At 39.9% G+C, this 23,979-nt stretch overlaps 1 protein-coding gene across 2 annotated transcripts in view; it reads right to left on the reverse strand.

The window, feature by feature from the left end:
* The window catches only part of LOC131990806 (1-phosphatidylinositol 4,5-bisphosphate phosphodiesterase beta-4-like), a 75,998-nt gene that overhangs the window by 50,811 nt on the left and 1,208 nt on the right, over positions 1–23,979 (reverse strand). For both annotated transcript variants that reach the window (XM_059355942.1, XM_059355941.1), the window contains exons 2-3: positions 20,576–20,621; positions 6,549–6,615 (exon numbers count right to left, since the gene is read on the reverse strand). The gene's annotated coding sequence lies outside the window, so the exon portion shown is untranslated. The remainder of the gene's footprint in view (positions 1–6,548; positions 6,616–20,575; positions 20,622–23,979) is intronic.

A 23,979-nucleotide genomic window follows, 5' to 3' on the forward strand; every position in this document is an offset into this window, starting at 1 on the left:
GGCTATGTGTTACTACACAAAACCTGGCATGTGGGGAACAATTTTTTGAAAAATTAGAGTGTGGAGAGCCGCAGGGCTGATGAAAGAGTTAGTGGAGAAGTGAATGGAAAAGCTGAATGGTGAAACCAACTGCTAATCACTACTGAAATTCCCTTTTGCTCGTTTCAATTGATCCACATTGGGCTATACTCTGTTTACTGACTGCTGAGTGTCATCTGAGGTTTCTGTGGGCCCTCCAGCAGTGTGTGACTTTGTGTGTGTGCGGCTGTGTGTGTCTATGCTTATGTGGTCCATGTCTACATCCACGCCTGTTTGTTCTAATGTGTTTGTCAACCCATGCGTGTTTAAAGTTTGTTATCGTTCACCCACTTAGCTCCCTTAACCCAAAGAGTCACTAATAGTAGTGGAGATCACCATTATTGGTGAAAATGTTATCCTACAGATTAAGGAAGTAGGGTTTTAATTAGATGATTCCCAATTTTATTTGGGGCTTTCAATATCAAAATCAACATGTTTTCTTCCTTCAACACCTGGGAAAAATAAGACCCACATTAAAAAATAAGGCCTTACTTTAACTTATTACAGAATCTTTACAGACTTATAGACAAAAACACAAGTGGATTACACACAAATCTATTGTACTAACTGAGGAGATAAGTCTTCAGAGTGAAGAGGTCTGCTGCCTGAAAGGTTCGTTTTTGTCCAGTAACTCAGTGTAAAGACAAGAACCTTTGCAACCTAATCATGTTTTGTTATATGACTTGAAATACATCAGTAAAAACCCCACTTGTGAATTGTCAGCTTAGTAGAGATGATTATGAGTTAGCTTTTTATTTGCAAGCAATTGTATTTACGCCTCAGAAATTACAAGCGGTGTAATCATTTGTGAGGTTTAGAGGAACGAAATGTGTAAATATCATGAACTTCTTTTGGCCACAGAGCTTATTTTCTGCAATAATTTAAAAAATCTAATAGAAAAACCCCATTAGAATTGTGTTAAGGGAACCAGACGGACTATTTCTCTCCTCTCAAATAATTCAAAATAATTTTTTTTTCAAATTTGTATAGTACAGCATAGCTTACTGCTAGCCTACAGTGTATGTATATAGTTTAGAGGCTATCTGTCAGTTAATAAATGCTACAGCTCCTCAAGGCCCAAGCTAAGTTTCCGTGTCTTGCTTGCCAGCTGCTGATGATGGTGAAGGCGGTTAGCCCCGTGGATTAGCAGCATCTTTGGTCAGGGCTTACTTAGGGTGGACTGACCTTTGAGGCGGAGCTATTCTCATTGTAATGACGAGGCGCTCCTTGCTGGCCTTGTTGGGGTACGTTCCCCCCAGAACATATGGCAGTTATATCACAATTGACACAATGAAGCTTCTGAACGAAGAATTTAAAAATGTCACAGACCTCAAAATATTTGAAGGAAACCGACAAGTCTCCCTTTTACATACATGCCCACTTTAGGTGAACTCCATGCAGTTTGGGGCAAATATCATGCAGTCTTTCTCTGGGGATGTCTATCACATACTCATATCATGGTGCTCTAAGCCCTTACACACTTTTTGATACCCTTATACAATTGACTAATAAATTGTATGACTAGAACATCTTGATGCACAGTGGTGAGCTGCATCCCAAATTAATCTTCAGGTTCCAGCTTTCAAATGGTCTTTGGTCTAAGCCTAAAAGGTTCTATGGTAGAGAGGGGTAATAAGCAGGTTTCACAGGCTGATGCTCTCCCTGTGCTGAATGTTGAAGAGATATAAAGTCATTGATAGGTAATTGAGATAAGAAAAAACTTGGTTGGCTGATATACTCTTTTTTAGGTCTGTGATCACTATTTGTTGCTCTGGGACTGAAGAAATATTATGCCGTTGAAGGGAAGAATGTCTTTTTCCGAGCGAAATGACCCTCTTCTAGTCTCTTCTTTGCCTTTTATAGTTGAGGATCACCCTGCTCACTCACGCTCCTCGGGCCTGGGTTACATAATTAACTAGAGCCTGGGATACTGGAAACTGTCTGTCTTTCAGTCAGTCACACACACACACACACACACACACACACACACACACACACACACACACACACACACACACACACACACACACACACACACACACACACACACACACACACACACACACACACACACACACACACACACACACACACACACACACACACACACACACACACACACACACACAGACAGACACACACTGACTGACTACAGTGCCCAGCTGCGATCAGACAGAACATATGTGCACATACAAGCACTTACCACACACACACACACACAGATATCATACATGCCATGTTCCCGGAGGTCAATAAGAATAATGCTTTCCCACATTCAAATACAGCAGCAGGATCTCCCTCATTTCTAAACACAAGACCTTTGTCAGATCAGTTTCCAGGGTTCACTCCCAATGAACAGATGAGGATGTAAATTAGCTCATAAAACACACAACCATACTGGGACACACATCCACATGCTCAAAGAGTTCTATATATAGTCATCCACATCCACCATCTGCCAAATTGAGTTACACAAAGAATTTAACACATGGCCTAATGGACCGAGCATCCACCTAATAAATGATGGCCTAAAGCCTCTGCCAAATGGTGGATATTAATGTGTGTGTCAGAGAGAGTCTGCTGACCTGAGGGCCAGTGACTACCCTCAGCGAGGGAATACTGAGGCCCCTCAAAGGGAACACGAGGGAAGGAGGTGAGAGAGGGGTAAGGGCTCTCCCCGGGTTATCAGCAATCTTAATCAGAGGTATTTCGAGCGCTGCATGTTTGACTGTGTGTTTATGTTTGTGTGTCTGTTTAAAAAGGCACTTAGTCAGGGAGTTCCCTGAATGTAATGAGGTAGAGGGGCCAGGCTGACGCATTAGCACAGCCGACCCTGCGACAGGGACACAGGGTCAAAACCTTCCCTCCCACTGCATCTGTAACACTACGACTTTAATTTGCAAGTATAATGAGTAAACGAGGAAAGACAAATTACAGGAGGGTGGGACAAACTAAAATTTAGGTTGAGATCAAACTGTTTCAACAATGCAAAACTGGGGGAATCTCTTACTATACTCATGTTTTAAGTAGCTTTGCATGGAGAAAAGGAGTCTAAAACAGAAATCCTCAGTCCCCTCACAGTGATGAATCCGTGTAACTGACGCCACCAAATGGAATATGGAAAAGATCATTTTTCATGAAGTGAAGGTGAGGAGGTGGTATCCGTGTCTGGTTAATAATAGAAACATCACCGGAACAGTGGTATTAGAAGGACTTAGACGTCTAGGCAGTTGATTTTGAAATAGTGTCTGGACATACCATGGGTAGGAAATATAAAAAAAATGTATTTGGATGTGACTGAAGAGTGAGTCTGTGCAAATGGTAGTACCATTTCTGTTCTGATCAAGGCTGAGGATCTCGTTTGGTATTGATATAACTTTCAGTACTAGTCTGTAATGTTATAAACAAACCCAGCCCAAGTTCTGAAAGACTGCAAAATGAATCTCAATCGCTTCTGAAGTAAGCTCAACCTCCGTTTCTTTCACTTCTATTTTGATCAAAGCTTTTGCTCAGGAAGTAACATTGAAAATGTTGTTGTCTGAAGTTGTGCTTTTTGCAGAATTCTACTACTTCAGAGTAGTTCATATTTGCTCTCGGCCTCGACCAATCGATTCATACTAAGGAAGGCAATTTGAAATCTATGTTATAATTTTCCTGGAGGCATGTGAGGACACAGCCAGCATCCAACCCAAGGCTTAGTCTAATCTTGGCATAAATGGATTGATGTTTCACTTAGAGGTGACGAAGGTAGGTGCAGGGCAACCTGCAGAAGCCTGTTAATTTGGGCATGGAAGTTAGGTAACTGGCCTTTGCAGAGCGATGCCTGCAGAGTGAAAATACCAAATTATCCCAAAATTACTATGTTACATCACAGACTCTTTGCTGCACTGCGCTGTGCGGCACTGTGCTGTGTGTGTGACGGTCTCATTTAGACCAGATTAGGAGGTCAAAGGTTTGGTTTCCCCAGCTACACATACCCTGGGCAAACCTGGCCCACTCTCCGGGGGCCAGGTTTGCCCAAACATGGTCAGAAATACAGAACGCACACACACACACACACACACACACACACACACACACACACACACACACACACACACACACACACACGGTTGACCTATGTGAAGCACTTGAGAAACCTCTGAATTTCATTTGAAAAGGATTCAATTTTCCGCAGATAGACTCAATCTACTTGGAGTTTACTGTTTGTGCTGGCTACTGCAAAATGGCACTACAAGGTATCAGACAGCACCTAGAGGAGTAAAAAAAAAATCCAGATTAATGAATACTTAATAATACAAACACCCCTTTGAAAGAAAATTGTGACATGTGAATTTCTAGTCAAAGATGCAGCCTTCCACTCATTCTCCTCACTGATGCCTATCTCCAAGGGGGACACGGGAGAATGAGGGATAACCCAGAAAAGGAAAAAGGATACAAAAATAAGTAATAAATAGAAGCTTGAGAGTTTGAGACAAGTGGAACTAGGCAGGAGGAGGACAGTGGGAGGGATATGGGGTTTCTCAAAAATATGGGATTTCTCCTATTGCCCAAATAAGTACCTATTAAAAGAGAATCTGTGCCCTGCTGAGCTGCCGATAAGGCAGCCAGGAGAAAGGAGCTGTGGAAATAGAACATGTCCATATAGAGAGGGGAGCTGTGGAGAGAGGGAGCAGCAAGGGGGCAGGGGTTAAATGCTTCCCCAGAATGTGTGCTTTCCACTGGCATAAGCCCAGCGAAGAGTCCCCGAGTCCCTGCTGACTGACACGGCCTGAGGGCCTACTGTGAGCATGATTGAGCAGAGGCAGCTGAACTATTGCCCGAGAAATTACAGCTTTTAAATCAGTTCCACATTCAAGTGCCATGATTACCAATGTTTGAAAACACTAAGGATAAGAGACTGGAGATTTTTCATCAGGCTTTACAACTTGACTCAGCATTAGTCTTACCCAGGCAGAGAGGTTTCCCCTACAAGACTGACAGAGAAAAGAGAGAAGACAGAGATAGAAAGAGGAAAACCTGTCTTGACAAACACCCCACAGATGTTGCTCCTCTCTGACACCACTGGTCTCCATAGCAACCCTGCTGGCCAGTAATAGCCTCCAGCTCGCCTGGCTGCAGCGGCGTCATAAAGACGCACACACACATGGACCATACACACACAAACCGGCGAATTTCAGCCTCTGAATGGGATCCCAGTGTGTATTTATAGAGACAGAGAGACTCACTAGCCCACCCAGCCCAACCACCCCCTCAGGCCTTACCAGAGAACACACACACATCTAAACAGAGACAATCTACCCCCATCATTAAAAGCTCTGGTCACACACACACACACACACACACACACAGATCCACCAAGTCCCTCACTTCTAGTAAACAAGCCCTCTAATTGGCGATAACAGATAGCTGGGAGTTAGAGCTGGCTTGTGTTGTTGTTGTTTTCCTGGGTATGTGCAAAAAACTTTGATTTGTTTAATTAATACAGATGTAAGATGTACACTATGGGCACTCATTTTAAATTAGATAAATTGCTGTTTTGACTTACATTTAGCAAGGCACCATCATGTATACAGGATGTTACAAGAGTTTTCATTCTGAATTGAAGCCTGTTGTCAACAGGTATCCTTGGAAAAAGTTGATTATTCCCCAAACAATGGATAGCTCCATATGATCATTTCTCATTCTGCATCAGTGGGTGGAAAATAATCTTTTTTAACTACTGTATACTATACATATTGCTGAGTGTGTCGAATCCTCGTACAGAATACCTAGACATGTTCTTTGTTGTCTCTTTTTCTGGCAATAGTACAAGCCATGTCACAGAGATCTGAAAATGGCTGTTACCATAATTCAATCTGTTCAGCTGCTCTGTGATCATTCAAAGAGGCAGAGTTTTGAAGGTCAGAGTCATAATATTGCCAGAATCAAACAAGAGATCTGCACACTGCTCCCAGCAATTTTACTTAAAATTGAAGTCAAGGGCTCCTGATAAACAAGACTTTCACCCAAGAGACTTCTGTTTGTGCCCCGTGTGAGAGCAAAAGTCAATGTTGCTTTTTTATTATTATGCTTTTTTTTTATACATAAACCATGATTTTTTCCTTTACTTTACCAAGTAGTCTTGTTTGAAGCCATTTTGCTCCATCGAGATAAAAAAAAACCCAGTTAATATTGTTGAATTCTAGGCTCTAATCTACCATATTTTGTATCTTTGTATCACTGTTTAGAGAGCATGCAGACATCTAAAAGAACAACACACTTACACCTATTATACTCATCAGTGGTATGCCTAGCATGTGCCATATACCTGTCGACTTCACACATCACCTTTCTGTGTAAATTACTGTAAATGATGCTCTGCAATTTGCAGTTCAAGGCAGGCAGTGAGCTGATGGTTACATAAAGCATTGAAAACCACTGAAAGCCTCTAAACAATATATGTAGGAGGTGAAAGTGAGTGTACTTACCAGGTGACAGACAGAGGGACAGAAAATTGAGGGGAGGGGAAACACTGGAGGACAGCACTGGACCACTCTAGAGAGAGATAAATGAGAGAAAGAGAGAGGGAGGAATAAAAAAAGGACAAAAATAAATAAATTAGTGAAGTGTAATTTGCAGATATCCACTGTGCTGCTGACTTCATTATTCAGCTTCAACTTGTACGCTTACAGTAATATTACAGATGCTTGTAATGCCTTCAGGGGAGACACTGACACACAAACACACACACACACAACACACACACTGGGGTGTAATCACTCACGCCCCCCTTATGCTCCTCATCCTATTTGGCTTGTGCAGAATTTTAATCATTCCTCTGGCTTCTGCTTAATAAACTTTTAATAGGAAGCTGCTTCCCTAAAGAAAGGTTGTCTCCGTCAGAGAGAGTGGTGGAAATGAGCTGGCAATTTAGACAAACGGCACCACCTCCGCATCTGCTCTGCTGTAGCCTTTGAGTGGTAGGTATGACACCGAGGATGAAGAGAGTCTACTAAAAGCTTCAAATGTAAATGTAAAGAACAGATTGGGTCAAAGGGACAGACAGAGACACAGAGAGAAGGAGCAAAACAGGAACAAAGCTATAGATGGAAAGAGGGATAATCCTCCACTTGGCAAGCCATCTTATATCCTTAAGTCTGCACAGAGGACAAGACAAATTCTTTAACATTTCCTGTCCTTAGCAGCGACTGAGATTCTGCTTGTGTCTCTTGTCACCTCATCATCACAGCTCTATCTCGTTTTGCCCAGTACGGCACAGGAACTGTGGCGATAATGTTTTCTTTAAACAGTCACTTTGCAAGATAAACTTGATGAACAGGATGAACTAAGTGAGGGAGAGTTGCTGTTCTGCAGATCATATTTACATCCGGGATTATTCTGGTTTATGAATGTGGATTTTTGTAAGCTCAGGAAAAAAATGCATCCTGTGACAGGCCCTTTTGTTCCGTTTTGCAGAAGGCTTATCATACAGTACATCTTTTGGATGCAATTTGAAGAGGATGAAACAACAATGATCTACTTCAACTTTTAACAATCGCAACATATATTTACAAAAAGTGAAGCAAAAGTTGAAGTGTCTTAAGCCTATATTCTTACTAATGACCAGCAGAGGGTGACTCCACTGGTTGCAACTAAAATCTAAATTTATGAAAGTCAATAGGAAACTCCCATTTAGAGTTAATAGACACAGTGAGCTGGTTATTTAGAATAACGGATGTACCTAGCTAGCGATTGCGTTAGCTGATAACATAGCTTCCTTCCAGCTAACGATCCGTTCTACACATGCACTGGTTGCAAAAACACAAGATGGCCATGGCCAGAATGCTTCAAAACTGGAGTCCACAAACCAATGGGTTAACATTTTTAAGTTTGGGAACAACATTGTAACATTGACAAAAGTACTAAACAAATGTTAATTTGAATAAAATCTTAAGTTTATGTGACTTCTTCTGTGGGAAACCCAACCAGTTATCCAACAATCCATGCTAACAACGTTATCCAGGAAATATTTGCCACTCTGTCATTTCCATTGTTTGGTAATTTACACAAGCTCCCTGCCTATTACTTCCTGTATGGCCATTTCCTGGAGGATGTGTCTTTCCCAGAGGAACTATCTCTATCTGAAACACATGTACACCCATAATAATGGAGAAAAAAAACTGTGATATTATTGAGAAAATGTACTGAAAGGAAATTCTGACAATACAAAGAAGATGTTTTGATCAATACTAGACATAAAAGCATAATGAATAGGGTTATGAATTAAACAGCTTGGTTACAAAAGCATGTTTTTTAGATGAAGGTCAGCTACTTCACAATAATCTAATAATGAACTGTTTCAGGTATATTAAATGGCATTATATTTTTAAAAGTAAAAAACACAGTAGCAGACCATTCCGTCTCTCTGGGAGACAGCAATTGGTCCAATAGGTCCTTATGAGGCTCTCTTTGACGGCTTGAATAGATGGAGTGTGTAATCATCTCACAATGGTGCAAACTGAATGAGCCATGCCTCTCAGCAACCGTGAATCATTAGAAGGGCAGCAAGACACCTCAGCAAGGTGAAAACAAAGAATATAAATGCATTGAGCCGCATTTTAAAGGTTTTTTGGATGACTGACTTTCATAGAAAATGATTCACTTCATGAGGGAATTAAACGAAGAACGAAATCAATGAGTAATCAGGATCTGATTTAAGGTGTCAATATTTCTTCAACAGGTCATCTCCCATTGATCCACTCAGTATTGACCCCGCTCCATCCATCTTGTCTTTGGAGTCATCTGCCTCCTATTTATCCTTCTATCTCTCTTCCTCCATCTCCTATTGATGTGGATGAGCCTCTCCCACAGTGGCAGCTTATGTGGATCAAATATTCTACATGTCAAGTGGCCTCACGGGCCGAGAGCTGTTCACAGGCCTCTTCAGCCACGGGAAGAGGATCAGTGGGTATGCTCTACACCAAAAAAGGGAAGCCATGTCACATATACAGACACCAGTATTTATGTTCTGCTGAGCGTTTTGGTGAGAACACGGCAGTAGGATCCAGAAAAAGAGACAGCTCCAGCCAAAATCATCTAGATGTGGTAGAACACAAACTAAACAGAAAACAAACAAAACTTAGAGATTTATACAAGACAAGACTTATACGTGACAAGTAATTTAAGGACTGGTAAACATAGCTTCTTCCCAATAAAACAAATAAAATAAAGTTCTGACAGTGATTTTGCTGGCTGGGTTCCTCAGGAACATCGCCTGAGGGCCCTCATAGCAAAGAGTCAGTCACTTCTGCTCTAGGACAGCTAAGGTCTTAAACACTCTATAAAGAAGCAAAAAGGGCTGTACTGAATAGTTTAACGCTCCAAAGCTTCATTTATTCAACTGACATTATAATTCTTAACCAACATTTGGATGCTGCATGTCTATTCATCCTGTTTAAACCTGGTATTTCTGTACATTTTAAGATTAAGATTAGGCTACACTCATATTATGAGTATATATTATTTCTAGGATTCGATTCCAGTGGTGGCTGTGTAGGATTGTTTCTGACTTGTGTTATCCAAACCTTTAGAGCACTGTCCAAAACAGGATTTTCGAAAATTCACAATATCTTTTATCCAAGTAATATTCTGCTCCAATCCATATTTTCTGGGGTTTATTCATTCAAAACTTTTTTCACTGTGGTCATAAAAAATGTAGCTCTCCCACTTGCTGCATACAAAGGGAGACACACACCTGTATAACCGAGGTGTTCTATCAGCAAACTGATCAGTTATACTTAAAAAAAGGCTAAATAACTTAATCCGATTAATCTTTATTCAAATTAAGGATTTTGTTGAATTGAGATTTTTTTTAGGGAGATGACATCATAAAATGACAACAGACATCAGACAAGCTTCATTTTGAAATCCATAATATAAGCTTTGGATAAAAAAAAGGAAAAGACATTTGGTACTGTCTTAGCAAGGGTCCAGGCATTAAAAGTTATAAGTTAATGGGATAAAAATTAAATAAATTCTTTAAACTACAGCAGCCTATATGGCTGGGTAATATGGCCGGAATCTAACAATACGATATAGGTAATTTTATATATAATGTATCACAATATAACCTGTTTTCTGGTAATTAAAAAAAATAAGTCTAAATAAAATAACCACATGGTAAAGCCTATTGTAAACATAAAAAGGGTTTTTGATTAAGACTAATAGTTTTATTGAAAGTAACAATGTCTCTGGTCATAGACTTTCAACAGGCATCCACCATGTATTAAAACCAGACTATACATCATTCTATACATCAAATTTTAAAAAATGAAATCTTGTTCACTTTCCACACAGTTGACCTACACTGGCAAACTAGACTGCAAAGGTGCAACCATGGAAACTCAGAGCAGTCACCACTTCCAGTGTAGTCCAGTGATGGACACACAATATCAAACAAAGAAAGGATGTACTTTGCTACCCGATAGGCTCTCTAACTCTACCCTTTCTGTGTGTGTGAGTGCGTTATGAGTATGTGTGTATTTTTAGAGGGTGCTATTCCGAGTAACATCCAGCCGTGCAGCAATAATTCCTTTGATTAGGGCAACAGGTGAGAGGCTGGTAATTCCACCCCCGCCTGCCAGATTTAAATGGTGTAAACAGTGGCAGCTCCACCATCATCACTCAACCAATGACAGCTCTACAGGGGAAACACACAGGGGTGCTGATTACAAGGACAGCACTGTTAACACAGCCAACCACACACACTCCCACAGGTATCACAAGATGGGATATGGCAGGGGAAGTGACATTATCCCTAGTACCTGGATTAGCCTTCTCTAAAAATAGCACACATGCAACATTTTACACACACATCTGGGGAAAATGTGGTTATAAAACAAGAGTGACATTACTGGTGATGCTGATAGTGCAATCTAAAAATACACATCCATATATATTCTTCTTGTGATATTAAAAAGTAAATAACCACAATGATTGAAAGGGTGACAGCAGCCAGAATGTCTCTTATAAGCTTTAGACCTGAAGAGAATAACTGGGTGGATCAAGAGCTAAAAGCATATGTCCCCGCCTCAGGATATGGACCCAACCCGCAGGCTGACATGCAGCTCTCTGTGGGACTCACTGTTAGCTGCTTTGCTGCCATGAACTGCACCTGTCAGGGTATTGAGATAAAAACGCTTATATTGTCCCTAATGTCAGCCAACTTCCTCTTATATATTACTCTTTTGAGATTCACTGTGTAGGGGACATTAAACAACAGCAACTCTCTGACCAGATGAGCGCTCTGAGAAAACCCCGCCTCCTGTTTACCATGCAGCTGTGTCCCACAGGGCGGCGGGGTTTCTGAGAGGGCTGCAGTAGGGTCACCAGATTGGAAAGTGCTGATTCTGTGGCCAGCGAAATGATGCAATGAGATTTAAAAACAGGCAGGTTTTATTCTAACACAATATCGTTTCATTTCAAAGTGAACACTAAAGAATGGTTGTACTGTATCAAAAAAATTGGACATAAGGTAGTACAACATTATCTTTGGAGTTAGATAAGACGATTAAGAGCACTCCACTGCCAATATAGCAAATACCAAACAGCTGCCAGCAGCAACACCAAGAATAGAAGCTTCAAGACATCCATCTCTATTACTCCAAAAGTAACACTACCCGTGTTTCCATTGAAGTCGAATGGAATTTTGAAGCGTGAATTTGATATGTCGCATTAAAGAAAATGCAAATTAGGGACGTTTCCATCAACTGGTTTAGATTGAATAAAGAAAGCTGCATAAACGTACTTTCATCAGAAGTACAAGAAGACATTATGTAACAAAGAAAACAGCAGAAGAAGAAGAGATTAAGCAAGAGAGAAAATAATGGTTTAAAAAAGGGACAATTTTGGCCACCCATGAGAGAAAATATGTCTTCAGGAATTAGATTCAACTGGGCCAACTTATAATTAGTGAGTGAAAAAACTTTTGTGTTTCCATATTTTATACAGTCTATTGTTTCCATCAAGCTTTTCTATTGCAAATCTTAGATATAAATTTGTTGATGGAACCACATCTAATATCTGCCTAGTCAAATTTCTATTCTGACTAAATTATGAATATTGTGCAGAGGTTTACCGGCAAAAAAATCCGTCCATGATAATTTTGATATATTTTTCAATAAAAACGAAAATCATAACACAATAATGATCATTCCCTCTCATCAAAGCTTTTGAAAACATTGAGCGACACATCAATAATGTATGATGTAAATGTAAAGAATGTAACCTAATAACAAACATAGGCCCGGACAAGTTGAGCTCCTCTGCAGTTCAGTTTCTGCTAAAAATCATTGAATGACTTGACTGAAGGTTCTGTAGTTGTTTTTTGTTTTTGTTTTTCACTTATGATGATAAATTGTCACATGTATACCATGTGAAATCTGAATTTGTTATACAACAAATTATGCAATTTATATTTTTAATGTAAAGATACAATAAAAGACTAGCACAGGCTTGAATGACTTGAAAATAACACTCTTTTTATAACACTCTTTCTTACTATTTCCTCATTAGAATGAGGGTAAAATTGAAATGTGAGGTAAAGACAAAAGGAGAGGCGTCCGGAGAGAAGCAGAGAACGATGGTGGTGGAGAGAAAGGCAGCCAGACAAAGAGAAGAGAGAGAGATACACACGCACAAAAACATTTCACCTACACTTTGACTTTTCAATTTTTTCTTTTCTCTGTGATGCTGTCAGGAGCCAACTCCCCGAGGGCCGAAGAGAGAGGCAGCCAGAGAGAATAAAACCCGAGCAGAGAGAAAAGGTGAGAGGGAGTGTTTTTCTACTTAGTGAGTCAGAGAGAGAACACAGAGAGAACATCGCTCTTTCTGCCCTCGAAATGATGGACGACTGTCTTTAAGAGGGACAAGAGAAGGCCGGGGTCTCTCGGCACACACAGATCACACACACTGGGAGAGCACTTCTCACACTCAAACAATGTGCTGGATAATTAGTGAGCACCACATTAGCAGTGATGAAGTCCAGGATCCACCACTGTCACAGGGACATGTTGTTTTCTACCAATGATAGGAAATCACCCAACCTCAGCTGAACACTGTATAGATGACGTCTTTTAGACCTTTCCAAACATATAATGTTTAAAATGTAACTGTTTAAATAAGGCCATTTTAGTTTTCAAAACTTACGTCTAGAGAGTTTCATTGCAACTTTACACAAACTTACAGATGGAGCTATAATTCCCATACTATATATGGCGTCAGGCACTTGAGAGGGAGCCCCACTGGAGAACAGTGTTGAGATGGAAAATAATGACATAGAGAAAGAAAAGTGCTTTCTGTTCTCTCACAGGACGACTTGACCATAATATAACTCATATTTTCTCACATGCCAATACTTTTTACTTGATTTTCATCAAATTTAGTGGCAAATTTGGCAAATTTTAGCAGCAGTGCTCATAATTTTGTAGCGGGGATGCGCCACTGCTTAATGAAAATAGGGGAAACTCTGGGACTATTTAGTTATTGAATAGGGCGCCACAGGAATCAGTTCTTTAACACGGAAGTAAGTTAGCATTTCCTGGAATAACATATGTGGCCAACACAAGCTGAAGAGATGTTTGCGTTTTGTTGAACGACAGAAAATATGTTCCTAATTACCCCCACCTGTGGATTTTGAAGTTTCTACATTTCCTTAGATTTCCTTAAATGAGACTACAGTGGTTGTCGGGTACATTAAACTTAATCACGCCAGACACAGACGGGAACTCTCTCACTAGTCCGCCTCACAGCCTCTAGTCTTGATTTTCCGTGCTTCTGCAAACTCTTTTTTTTAAAATATATTTTATTTTCAGTTTTATACATGTAATGTGTACAAATATAAACATATAAACATATAATATACCAACAGTATAGAGACATAACAAAGCCCCCCAATCTAACAAAAAATAAATAAATAAAGTCAGTGTTCAAGGTCAATACAAACGATTACATTAAGCACTTGGTGTAAGAGATGTACCAATATGGTCTAAATATGGCTGCCAAATTTTCAGAAAGGTGTTATATCGTTTTCTGAGACAATAGGTGATTTTTTCCAGAGGGATGCTTCTGCAAACTCTTGTAGATTCCAAATTATGTTAATAAACAATTTATTAGGCTACAGACTCGCTAGCTTGTCAAAACTGCTGGTTAGTTTGTCAGAGACCGACTGAATCATAACGGTAGTGATGTAGAAGTCAAACGACTGTGGTGTAGTTCTTGATAGCATAACGTTAGCTTTTTACTTTTGTCGGCTGCAAACATCATAAAAGTGGTGTTCATTTGTGAAGATTATCCTAGGGAACGAAACACGTAAGCATCCGAAACGTGTGTTTGCACAGACCCTATTTTCTGCAATGGTCCAGAATCCAATGCAAAGATCCCATAAGCAAATTTTCAATAGACCCCATGGCCATGCTACTCCCGGGTTTGCCTACATACGCCATGTTGTTTGCACTCTATTACCAGACAGCATGCTATATTATAATATATTATATATTTTGTTAGCAAGATATGAACTTGCCTTTAACAGTATGAAAGATTTTGGGCATACCACCCAGCCCTAATCTAATGACCTCTCTGTACAGTATATTGGTTTTCGCTGTTTGTGGCAGAGTCTGCCATTCCTTGGCTGGTTTCAGTGCCAACCTGCGCAGGAGGGATTCACAGGAAATGAGACAGGCATGTAAACTGTTTTTCAGTTGAATTTCTGACAAAATATCTCTTAGTTATCTGCCCCCAGAACTCTGTTACCACAGTAACAACAGGTGTTGCAATATCAGCCAGGACTGAAATTCTGAAGGATTATTATTTAAGTGTTTTGCTGAATAGTTTAAAAAAAAAAAACTTTTTTTCATAGACTGAGCTGATCTGAGGCTTGAGCTCAACAGAATGGTGTCATTGCTTTTGCAGAAAACTGAGCTGAACCTGAACCTGGCGGATATAAAACTGGCAAAACATTTAGGATATATAATGATGTGCCTTTCTGAAACGGGCTTTAAAAACCTTAGGTTAAAAAAAAAACTACAACAGATTATTTAATTGTACTTCCATGACACCAGTCAAATGATTTGAATTTGCATTGATGATTCAAACTCTGGCAACTTGTATAACAGATCTCCATCAGCTGGGGTTGCATAAACAAAATGACTGATCAATTGTGAAATGATCAACCACTTCCTTGTAAAACAATGATAGCATTTGTGTCTGATGACTGGCCATTTTACACCTCTCATTTATATTTATTTCTGTCCATATTTTTTTAACGCCACTGTTTATTATGAGATTGATTATGAGCCGCCAATGGGGCACAGAGACAATGCACGTTGAAGCGGCTGGAAGGGTTTTCACTGAGTAAGTAGCTTTGGGATTAAGAAACTGCATCTTAGGAAAACTGTATATGATATGTGATATATACAGTTTATATAATTTCTGTTCTCCCTCATGTGGTATAATTATAAATGTGTCATTTAGGGGGGAAAAAGTCTCTGGGCATACAATTTACAACACCCTTCTTATGATGTGCTTTGATTGTGACACTTTTCTAAACTTTACATTACTTCCACAGTTTGTTATAATATCCATCTAATGGACTCATGTGCTAAGCCCTGGCGTTTGTTTAAATGGCATGCGAGAAGTGTCTGATGAAAAATTTCTGGTGGGCTGTGACAAATATCTGGTGCTGGTCGGAAATCCATGTGAGGGAACTGTTTGTCTTTAATAATGTCTGTTTATACTCAGCTGAAAAATATGTTTGTTTCCCTCACTCCTGGAGTTCAAAGATCCTTTTCTACTTTATGAGTTGTAAACTCCAAAAAACAAAGCACCATTAAAAAACACTTTGTCTTTCAACACCAAGGACAAATAAAGACATAAATTAGGCCCATACTAAATACTTCATGTTGTTCCACTCGGGGATATCTGCTTAAAACCAGGCATTCCCTCGCAGCCATTAGATTATGCAAGTCCGTAACAAAATAGAGACAATTGTGCCGGCTCGGTATTCTGCATTTCAACTTAGCTGAGCAGGATAAGTGATAAGCTCAGCTGCTAAATGTTACATAATTGCTTGTGCTTGTTATCTGGTACAGTAGTGGGATGATTAAAGATGCTCTTCTGGCATATACAGTACACACACACATGCACACAAACACAACGTCTCTCTCTCTCCTTGCTCAGACAGACAAGAGCAGTGCTGTAAAAAAGAGGAAGAAGCAACATTCCTGCTGTTTATCAAGTCATCTGATCTGACCAGCGAGTCATGTGTTGGAGCTGTGTTGGTGACTCTGCAGCATGCTTTGGGCTAACCCTAGCCTAATGTATTCTGCTGTGTTTTCAGTTATTCCTTCACACTGCACTTCATGCTGAAGAGGTCTCAGCATTTGAGACATTTGTTTGATGTTTCTGGTTTTATGTTGCTGAGAAAATGCTTAGATATGTATCTGAAAGCAGTTTTCACATACCACAATTTTAATTTTTTTCTGCTTATTGAAAGAAGTGTTGTAGGAAATCCTTAACCACAACCTACGCCACCTTAAAGTGGTTATCTCTGGTGATCAAAATGACATGTTTGACCTGGTCTCTTTATGTCACACATACAAACAAATCAATACGGAAGTAGACACAAAAACCAATCAATAGTCGGGTGACCCTAAACCTGTCTTAATTCTCCCCCTTAAATATCAACAGTGTGATAAATGTACTAATTATTTTGCTGACTTCAGTGATCCTCATCAGTGTATTGTAAAGCCCTATTCTCTCTATTATTGGGCTGGCTGGGTAATAATAGCTATCCAGGAGAGGATGGTGCAAAATCAAGTTTTGCATTCTGGAGCAGAGGTCGACAGTTTAATTGGAAGTGCAAATTGCGTTCACGTGTATCCCCACAGTGGATTGAGCCATGGGTAAAGTGAATGTGCATACTGAGAGTGTGCATTTTAAAAAGAAAAGGGGGGGATGAATCAAAGAGTGTAGGGGGGCTAATAGCTCTCTCCTTCAGTTGCAATGTATTTTTAGAGCCACACGTGTAGCAGAGCTACAATTATTATCACTGAAGTGTTGTTTTTACTATTCAAAGCCTCTTTCACACAAACCAGGACGCTCCCGCTGCCTGCTACTGAATCAGCTAAGCTAATGCTGCCAATTTTTTGTTAAGAAACTGTAAATATTGACTTGATGACGGCAGATCCCATCTGTTGGTGTGAGCGTAAGCGGCTCCCTCTCTTTCTGTCTGCTTTGCTTTTCACTCTCCAGCCCTCCCTCTCTCTCTCTCTGCTGCTGGCTGACAGTCTGCAGAGAATACCCCTGTCATTATATTCACCCTCCAGCCACACTTACCCTTGCAGTGAAGACACACTCTCTCATCATTGATCTCTGTCTTTCCCTCTCACAGCAAACACTGTGTTCATATATTAATCTACAACATCTGGACCAGTAAGGGTTGAGGTCAGGTTTTGATCAATTGTGTTGTATTTGAAGCTGATGGAGTGGAGTTGAGTCTATCAGCAGAGAGCAGAGGGTGATGCTGGGATTTACTGAGCGTTTTAGTAGTGTCACAGGCCAACAGTACTCAGCCTCTATGATGACAGTGTTTTCAACAAGCATGCAGTAAGTTTTCTAAGCAAGTGTTTACCCTAAGTGACCTTGTTAGTCTTTAAATAGAAGGTATAGATATCAAATTCAACTAAAAACATTAAACCTAATCAAGCCCACTGCAGCTAGTGTGACTTAGGTAGAAGTTGGTCAATGATTGATCAGTTAATCTCCATTAATAATTTAACAGATTAAATATATATTAACAGATGTAGAAGATGTGTACCATAGGGTGTGGTAATTTCAGAAATTATTAATGAAAAGTCGATCATCCTTTGTTAAAGCTGCCGACAATCGGTAGAAGAAATTGTTCTAAATTTGTATCCCTAGTAGATACAGATTTTGTAACTTTTTTCACAACTTGTCAAAATGTCCTTGAGGCTATATTGAATTAATTGAATTGCACAAATTCTATTGGTTTTGTCAATTTGGAGGGACCATTTCTTCTACTTTTGAATTACATTTAAAGATGCGGCTCCCTTTACACCTCCTCTGCCATGTCTGATAATACAGCTGAGGGTAGGACAGTATTTCAAGGTGCTGGATCCATGCAAACAGCTGCAATAGGGCCGCTACTACAGCCACTGTTGATGCATCACTGCACCTGCTACTAATAGCATCAGAGTTTTCTGGCAGGGAGCATCACCAGTGTCATGCCAGAACTGGAGAAGGGTGAGCAGACAGCGGTCCCGGTTCAGCAGCCTTCACAGACTTTATGGCCGAGGTGAACAGACCAAAGAGGACATTACGGAGGAAAATGAGGAGAGAATAAGTGGAGAAAATAAAAAGTGATGGAGCAAGAAGCCGCTGGACAGGTGTAAATCTTGGACTGGCTTTTAGAGAGCTTCACGAAATAAAAGGCTGTAAGTCAGACCATGAGCTGGACTGCTTGCTACTGAACAAATGTTAGTCTGTAATATTAGCTGGCTTGCTATGTCTTGTGTTGCTGCACTTGCTTGATGTTCAGCTGTTAGCAAAGTTGTTGAGTAGTCTTTGATCATAAGTAATGTGGCCTTACCACAACGGATGCTTGTACACAGCTGTTTATATAAAGTTGCTCTACTTCTGACACATCTTTGCTAACACAAGGCCATGTTAGGACAAAATGGAAAACCAGCAAGCAAGAGTTACAATGTCCTTGTGCTGAATTGGTTCTAGGCCGAGAACCACTAGAGAATTTTGGGCCAAGTTATATCATGCTTTACAAATCCCAAAGAGATGAAAGCCGCTGTTTAAAGGCTTGGTCAGGATCAATGACCTGGTAATGTGGAAAGTCATATACACTGCTGTGTTTTAGAGTCATGTGGTACATGGGAATCCTAGATTACACTGAAAACCTAAAATAGGCAAAAATAAACAAACTTACAGTGAAAAGAAAACAAAAACACTGTATCAGAATATTTTAGGGGAAATAATTTATGATCTATTCTATAAAAAAAATGAGGTTTAAATGAAGTTTAACTACCAAAATATCAGTTTCTTCCCTTAGCACACATCACTGCTCAGTGCAGTGAATATTAATACATACAAAATATATCAGCTTTGAATATATCAAGGAAGTAGCCAGGGGAAAAAAGGGGCTCTGACATTTTAAAAGTCAGCCGGATAATCTTTATGAATTGAGAGATGAAACAGAGTGGGAAATCTGTCGATGCAATATGTGATGCTTTCTGTTTTAAAAATAGTTTCGGACAATAAGTCTCCATAGAGGCCTTATCTTTGCCATTGTACTGAGGATTTACTCTTTAGAAATAGCTGCACGTTATAAAATAAAATATTTAATTTGCATAATGGTCACTTGTAGGATTCAAGCTATTAAACTAAATTTGTTTCACCCTTTGTAAACAAATTATTTTTTTAATAGATACCGAACATTATTATTATTATTGTGGTATTTTCCTATTCTCATGTGTCACATGCCTAAATACTTACAGGATACGAGCAATGAAGCAAGAATCATTTGGAATAATGAAAAAGGATACCCCCTCCAAAGCTAAAAGCATCTGAAAATTAATTAGACCCAGCCAACAGGCCAGCCTGCATAGTATACATTCATTATTAATACAGATTACATCATTATAAAAGAACACATTATAGAGACCAATCACCTCCCAGCTCCATTACATTTTCTAGCTTGGCATGAGGGAGCATACAGCAGCAGCCACGCAACCTGCTTATCAATGAGTGATGTCTGGCTGTGGTTTGACAAACACTGCACATCAGTCTTGTATGAAAGATACAGTGAAAAATTTGGCCTCTTGCTTTCATCATTCAGCACAAATCCAATAAAATGTCACTCGTTTCCAGCTCTCAGTGGAACTTGTTTGCAATGCTAAACACTTTGAAGGAAAAAAGCCTCTGTATTCACTGATGAGACCGTCAGAGCAGCAAAAAAGGCAAAATAAGAGTCAGATGGATATCTGAGCTCAATTTATAAGATGTAGGAAAATCCTTATCATTCCTCACCTTCTCAGTAATTGTTGTTTTTTGGTGCCTCTTGCTTTTTTGCATCAAGAAACACATTAGATAACACACAGAGACATCCAGATTACATAACTTACCAGGTAGGCCTACAGGCAGGATAAAGCCATGTTTCATACACATTATGCATGCACTTTAACAATTGCCTTAATGCAGACTGAGTAATTAATATGCAATCATGAACTGGATGCTCTGGAAAGAAGACACTCATAGGTAGCCTGTGTGTTACACTACATTCTGGGAACAGATCTTTTTCACCAATTGCTACCAGATGGTAGCCAGCAGCACGGTTAGACTGAACCTAACTGGGACTGAATAAAAATAACCCAAGAAAAAGAAACGTGTATTGCTGCAGTGACCACTGGCAGCGAACAACCCCAAAACTTACCAGTTCAGCATCAATAATGTTCAGTGGGAGAAGCTCATGTCTTGGCCTGCAGAGACAAAAAAGGACATACGGTAAGAAGGGGAGAGAATTTCATAAATCACAGAGGCCTGAATCTGGACTTATTTGGCTGAGGTCTAAAACCCTGCTATACAGTAGGAAGGGCAGGAGCGGAGACGAACCACACAGAGAGACGAGCACATACCACATCCTTCTACTCCCCCGCCAAGGAAAACATAAAGTAAATCAAAATATCGACAAACAGCCTCAGAACAGCCGTAGCTTGTCAGACTTTAACAATAAGGGGCAGACATGTCATCGACTGTGATTCAACATGTTTGTTCATGACATACTAACACAACACTAAGCCTGTCAGTTGGTGTGCCAGTCTGCTTGTCTGTTGGCCGATCAATGCACGTGGCTGTCTGTCTGCACTTCCAAATTCATAGATCTCTCTCTGTTAGGCCTTCAAACATCCACGACAACGACGACTGACAGCTTTGTCAAGAATTCTGTGAGGAGAAACCACGCTGTGATAAAAACCTGATAGCCTCATCAAAACAAATGGATGGAAGTGAAGACAGCCAAGCTAATCAAGACCAGACCCTCCTAATTATAAGAAGAAGCCGTGCAAAATAAATATGAGAGGAAACGAGCAAGAGAGCACACCAGTGTTCAAAAAATAAACAAGCAATGGAGATAGAGTAAACTGGCAGGCGGATGGATGTCTTCCAACAAAGTCCCTCTAGAATAAACCTCTAACCTTGAGTAATTCAATATGATGCTGGAGAGTGTGCCAATGTGCAAACATACAGACAGACAAAAAGAGTTTCTCCCACTTTATTGCTGTTTGAAGCAAACCCTACAGCCACATGTTCATTCAGGCTCACTGTAGAAAAACAATCATCCCAAAAGATAACACCAGGCAGTGTGTGCCTCAAACACAGTTTCATAACCTATATAAACCTAATACTGCAGCCATGGCTGCAACACAGTCACATCCATAAACCCTGGATCTGTGATAAATTTGATGCAGGGTGTGCCAGTATGTTGTTTTACTTTGCTCCTTCTCCATTACATGCTGTCATTTAATCAAAGAGACGAAATCTAGTTTTGTTGTTAGCCTCTCTGTCACTCAAAGCAAAGGTATTGTTATTCTGTCTGGCTAAATGCACGGAGATATCGAAAAAATACTGCAGTTTACTTTCAATCCATCCAATTCTGAACAGTAAATGAAATTGCACCCTCACTGCCTGCATTGCACAGAGAACACGAACATGCTATAAACTTAAAAGCCAGACACGCTTGGGTGATTTCACTCAGTTTCGAGGGAAACAGCAATCAGGCCCACTGTGTACGTGGTAACGACTGTCAGATTGAGAATGGGAAGTCTGAGGAAAATATTCAATTTGTGAAAGCTATGTGGGTAATAAAATAGATGGGCAAACTCTCAAAAGTGTGCAAATCAATGCTCACAAAATCCTTAAATTCCTAAGAATAATTTAGAATATCCGCAATACCGACAGGCGGGCCCATTATTTTTTTCTTGGGGTTTTAATATGATTCTGTATCTTCCCAGTAGTTTTCATTAAATCCAAGCATTCACATTTTGGTCAAAGCATGTATGTCTTCTAGTCAAAATGCTATTTTCCCAAGAACTTTTTAAAACTCCTGGAAACTTTTTTCCCCATGAGCTGACGTAGGTTTTGGATGATTTCATTGCTTCATATATTCTCATCCATAGCATAGCCAGTGTATTACAGACAGCGGTAGGCTTTCAGTAAGGAGAAACAGCACAATGTTAATGCTTTGCGTGGTAACAATAATGTTGCATAATAACAACTCCTGTGTTATGTGGAGAAAATACTGTTTTTGTTAAAGGAATCTGTTACCTTTGAACAGTGGGATATGTACTTCTGTGGACAAGGATCCAGTCAAATGTATTTAAGCCACAAGTACTAATAAAGTTCTCTTCAAATCCACCAGACTCCATTGAAAAAGGCAATCATTTTACCTGTCAGGCCATGGGAGTGGCTGGTATAATGTACCACCACCCATTGGTTGCTTTGTTTGTGTTATACTGTGACTTTTGGTATTGAACTCACGTGGCATCTACAGCAGTACATTCCTTAGCTTCTGTGCAGTTATATCCAAAGTCAGCACAGCTGCACAGCTTACGTTGATTCAGACCTAGTTCATTATTATTCTTAACCTCATTGAATATCTTACTGTGACCAACGTCACCCCTTTTTGCCAAGGCTGAGTGGGCGTTTCCATTTGAAAAACCCAGAAATAACGAGAATGCAGTTTGCCTTTAATTTAGAACGTAATAATGATAATAAATGAATCATAATGCAAAAACAGCAGCTAGTTTTGTTACTCAAATTATCAAAACTAATAATAGCAGATAATAATCATTATCACAGTACAGTATTTGCCAAAACTAATAGGGATTATCATGAAAGCCCTTATCATGCAGCCATCCTATTACCAAATACAGCATGATAGCACTGCACTGTGCAGCGCCTCCTGAGAGGAAACAAATCATTCTATCAAGAGCACCGGACACTGAGTGCACCAAAGATATAGCACTTACAATGATGTCTGGTCCAAAAAAAGAAAATAATAAAACACCTGCACCCTCAGTTAGCCTTTAAGCTCCTTAGGCCACCGCTATTCATCAAAATGCTTTACAGTCCGGGTTTAAGCCACAGGTAAGGGATTGTTATTGTGTGAGGGAGGGTAATGTTTGCCTCTGTAATCACCATTGAAACGTTTACGCGGCAATGTCAATAAGCCACAGCACAATTTGTTTTTCTTTACATAATAGTTGTGATCTTTCATGAGCAGCAGAGGACACAGTTTGAAAGAAGGGATGGGGAAACGTTCTGTAATTTTACAATAATAGACAATGACACACTCTGCAGTCCCTGACCAAAAGCCTGTTGAGATTAGATACGGTGGCCAAACACAATAAGATAAACTGTAATACAGCTGTGCAGCCTTTTACAAGGAGAAAATAGGGTTCCTACTGCATATATGGCTCTTAAAGTGGACACACGAAGTCGCTGTGAACAGGTGGAATAGCCGAACAAGCTTGTTAACACACACACACACACACATGCATCAATTAATTTTGAGGCTGCCAAGCCAAGCAGAACCTTGAACAAAATAATGCATTATGGGCTATTTACACTGCAAATAAGCCTACGGAGCTACCCGTAGGTTATTCCTGAACAAATAACACGCTCTGCCTTCTGGGTGTGTGTGATAAAACAGGTTTTGAAAATAGACACCTGCAATGTCAAACTAAGCGGCACCGTCATTTGTACCAGCATCAAATTTAGACACTTGAGACATAAAAATCTACAGTTATCTTTCCCTTAATAAAAGTGGATAGCAAGTTC

The sequence above is a fragment of the Centropristis striata genome, chromosome 18 (genome assembly GCF_030273125.1).
Source record: "Centropristis striata isolate RG_2023a ecotype Rhode Island chromosome 18, C.striata_1.0, whole genome shotgun sequence".
NCBI classification, from domain to species: Eukaryota; Metazoa; Chordata; class Actinopteri; order Perciformes; family Serranidae; genus Centropristis; species Centropristis striata.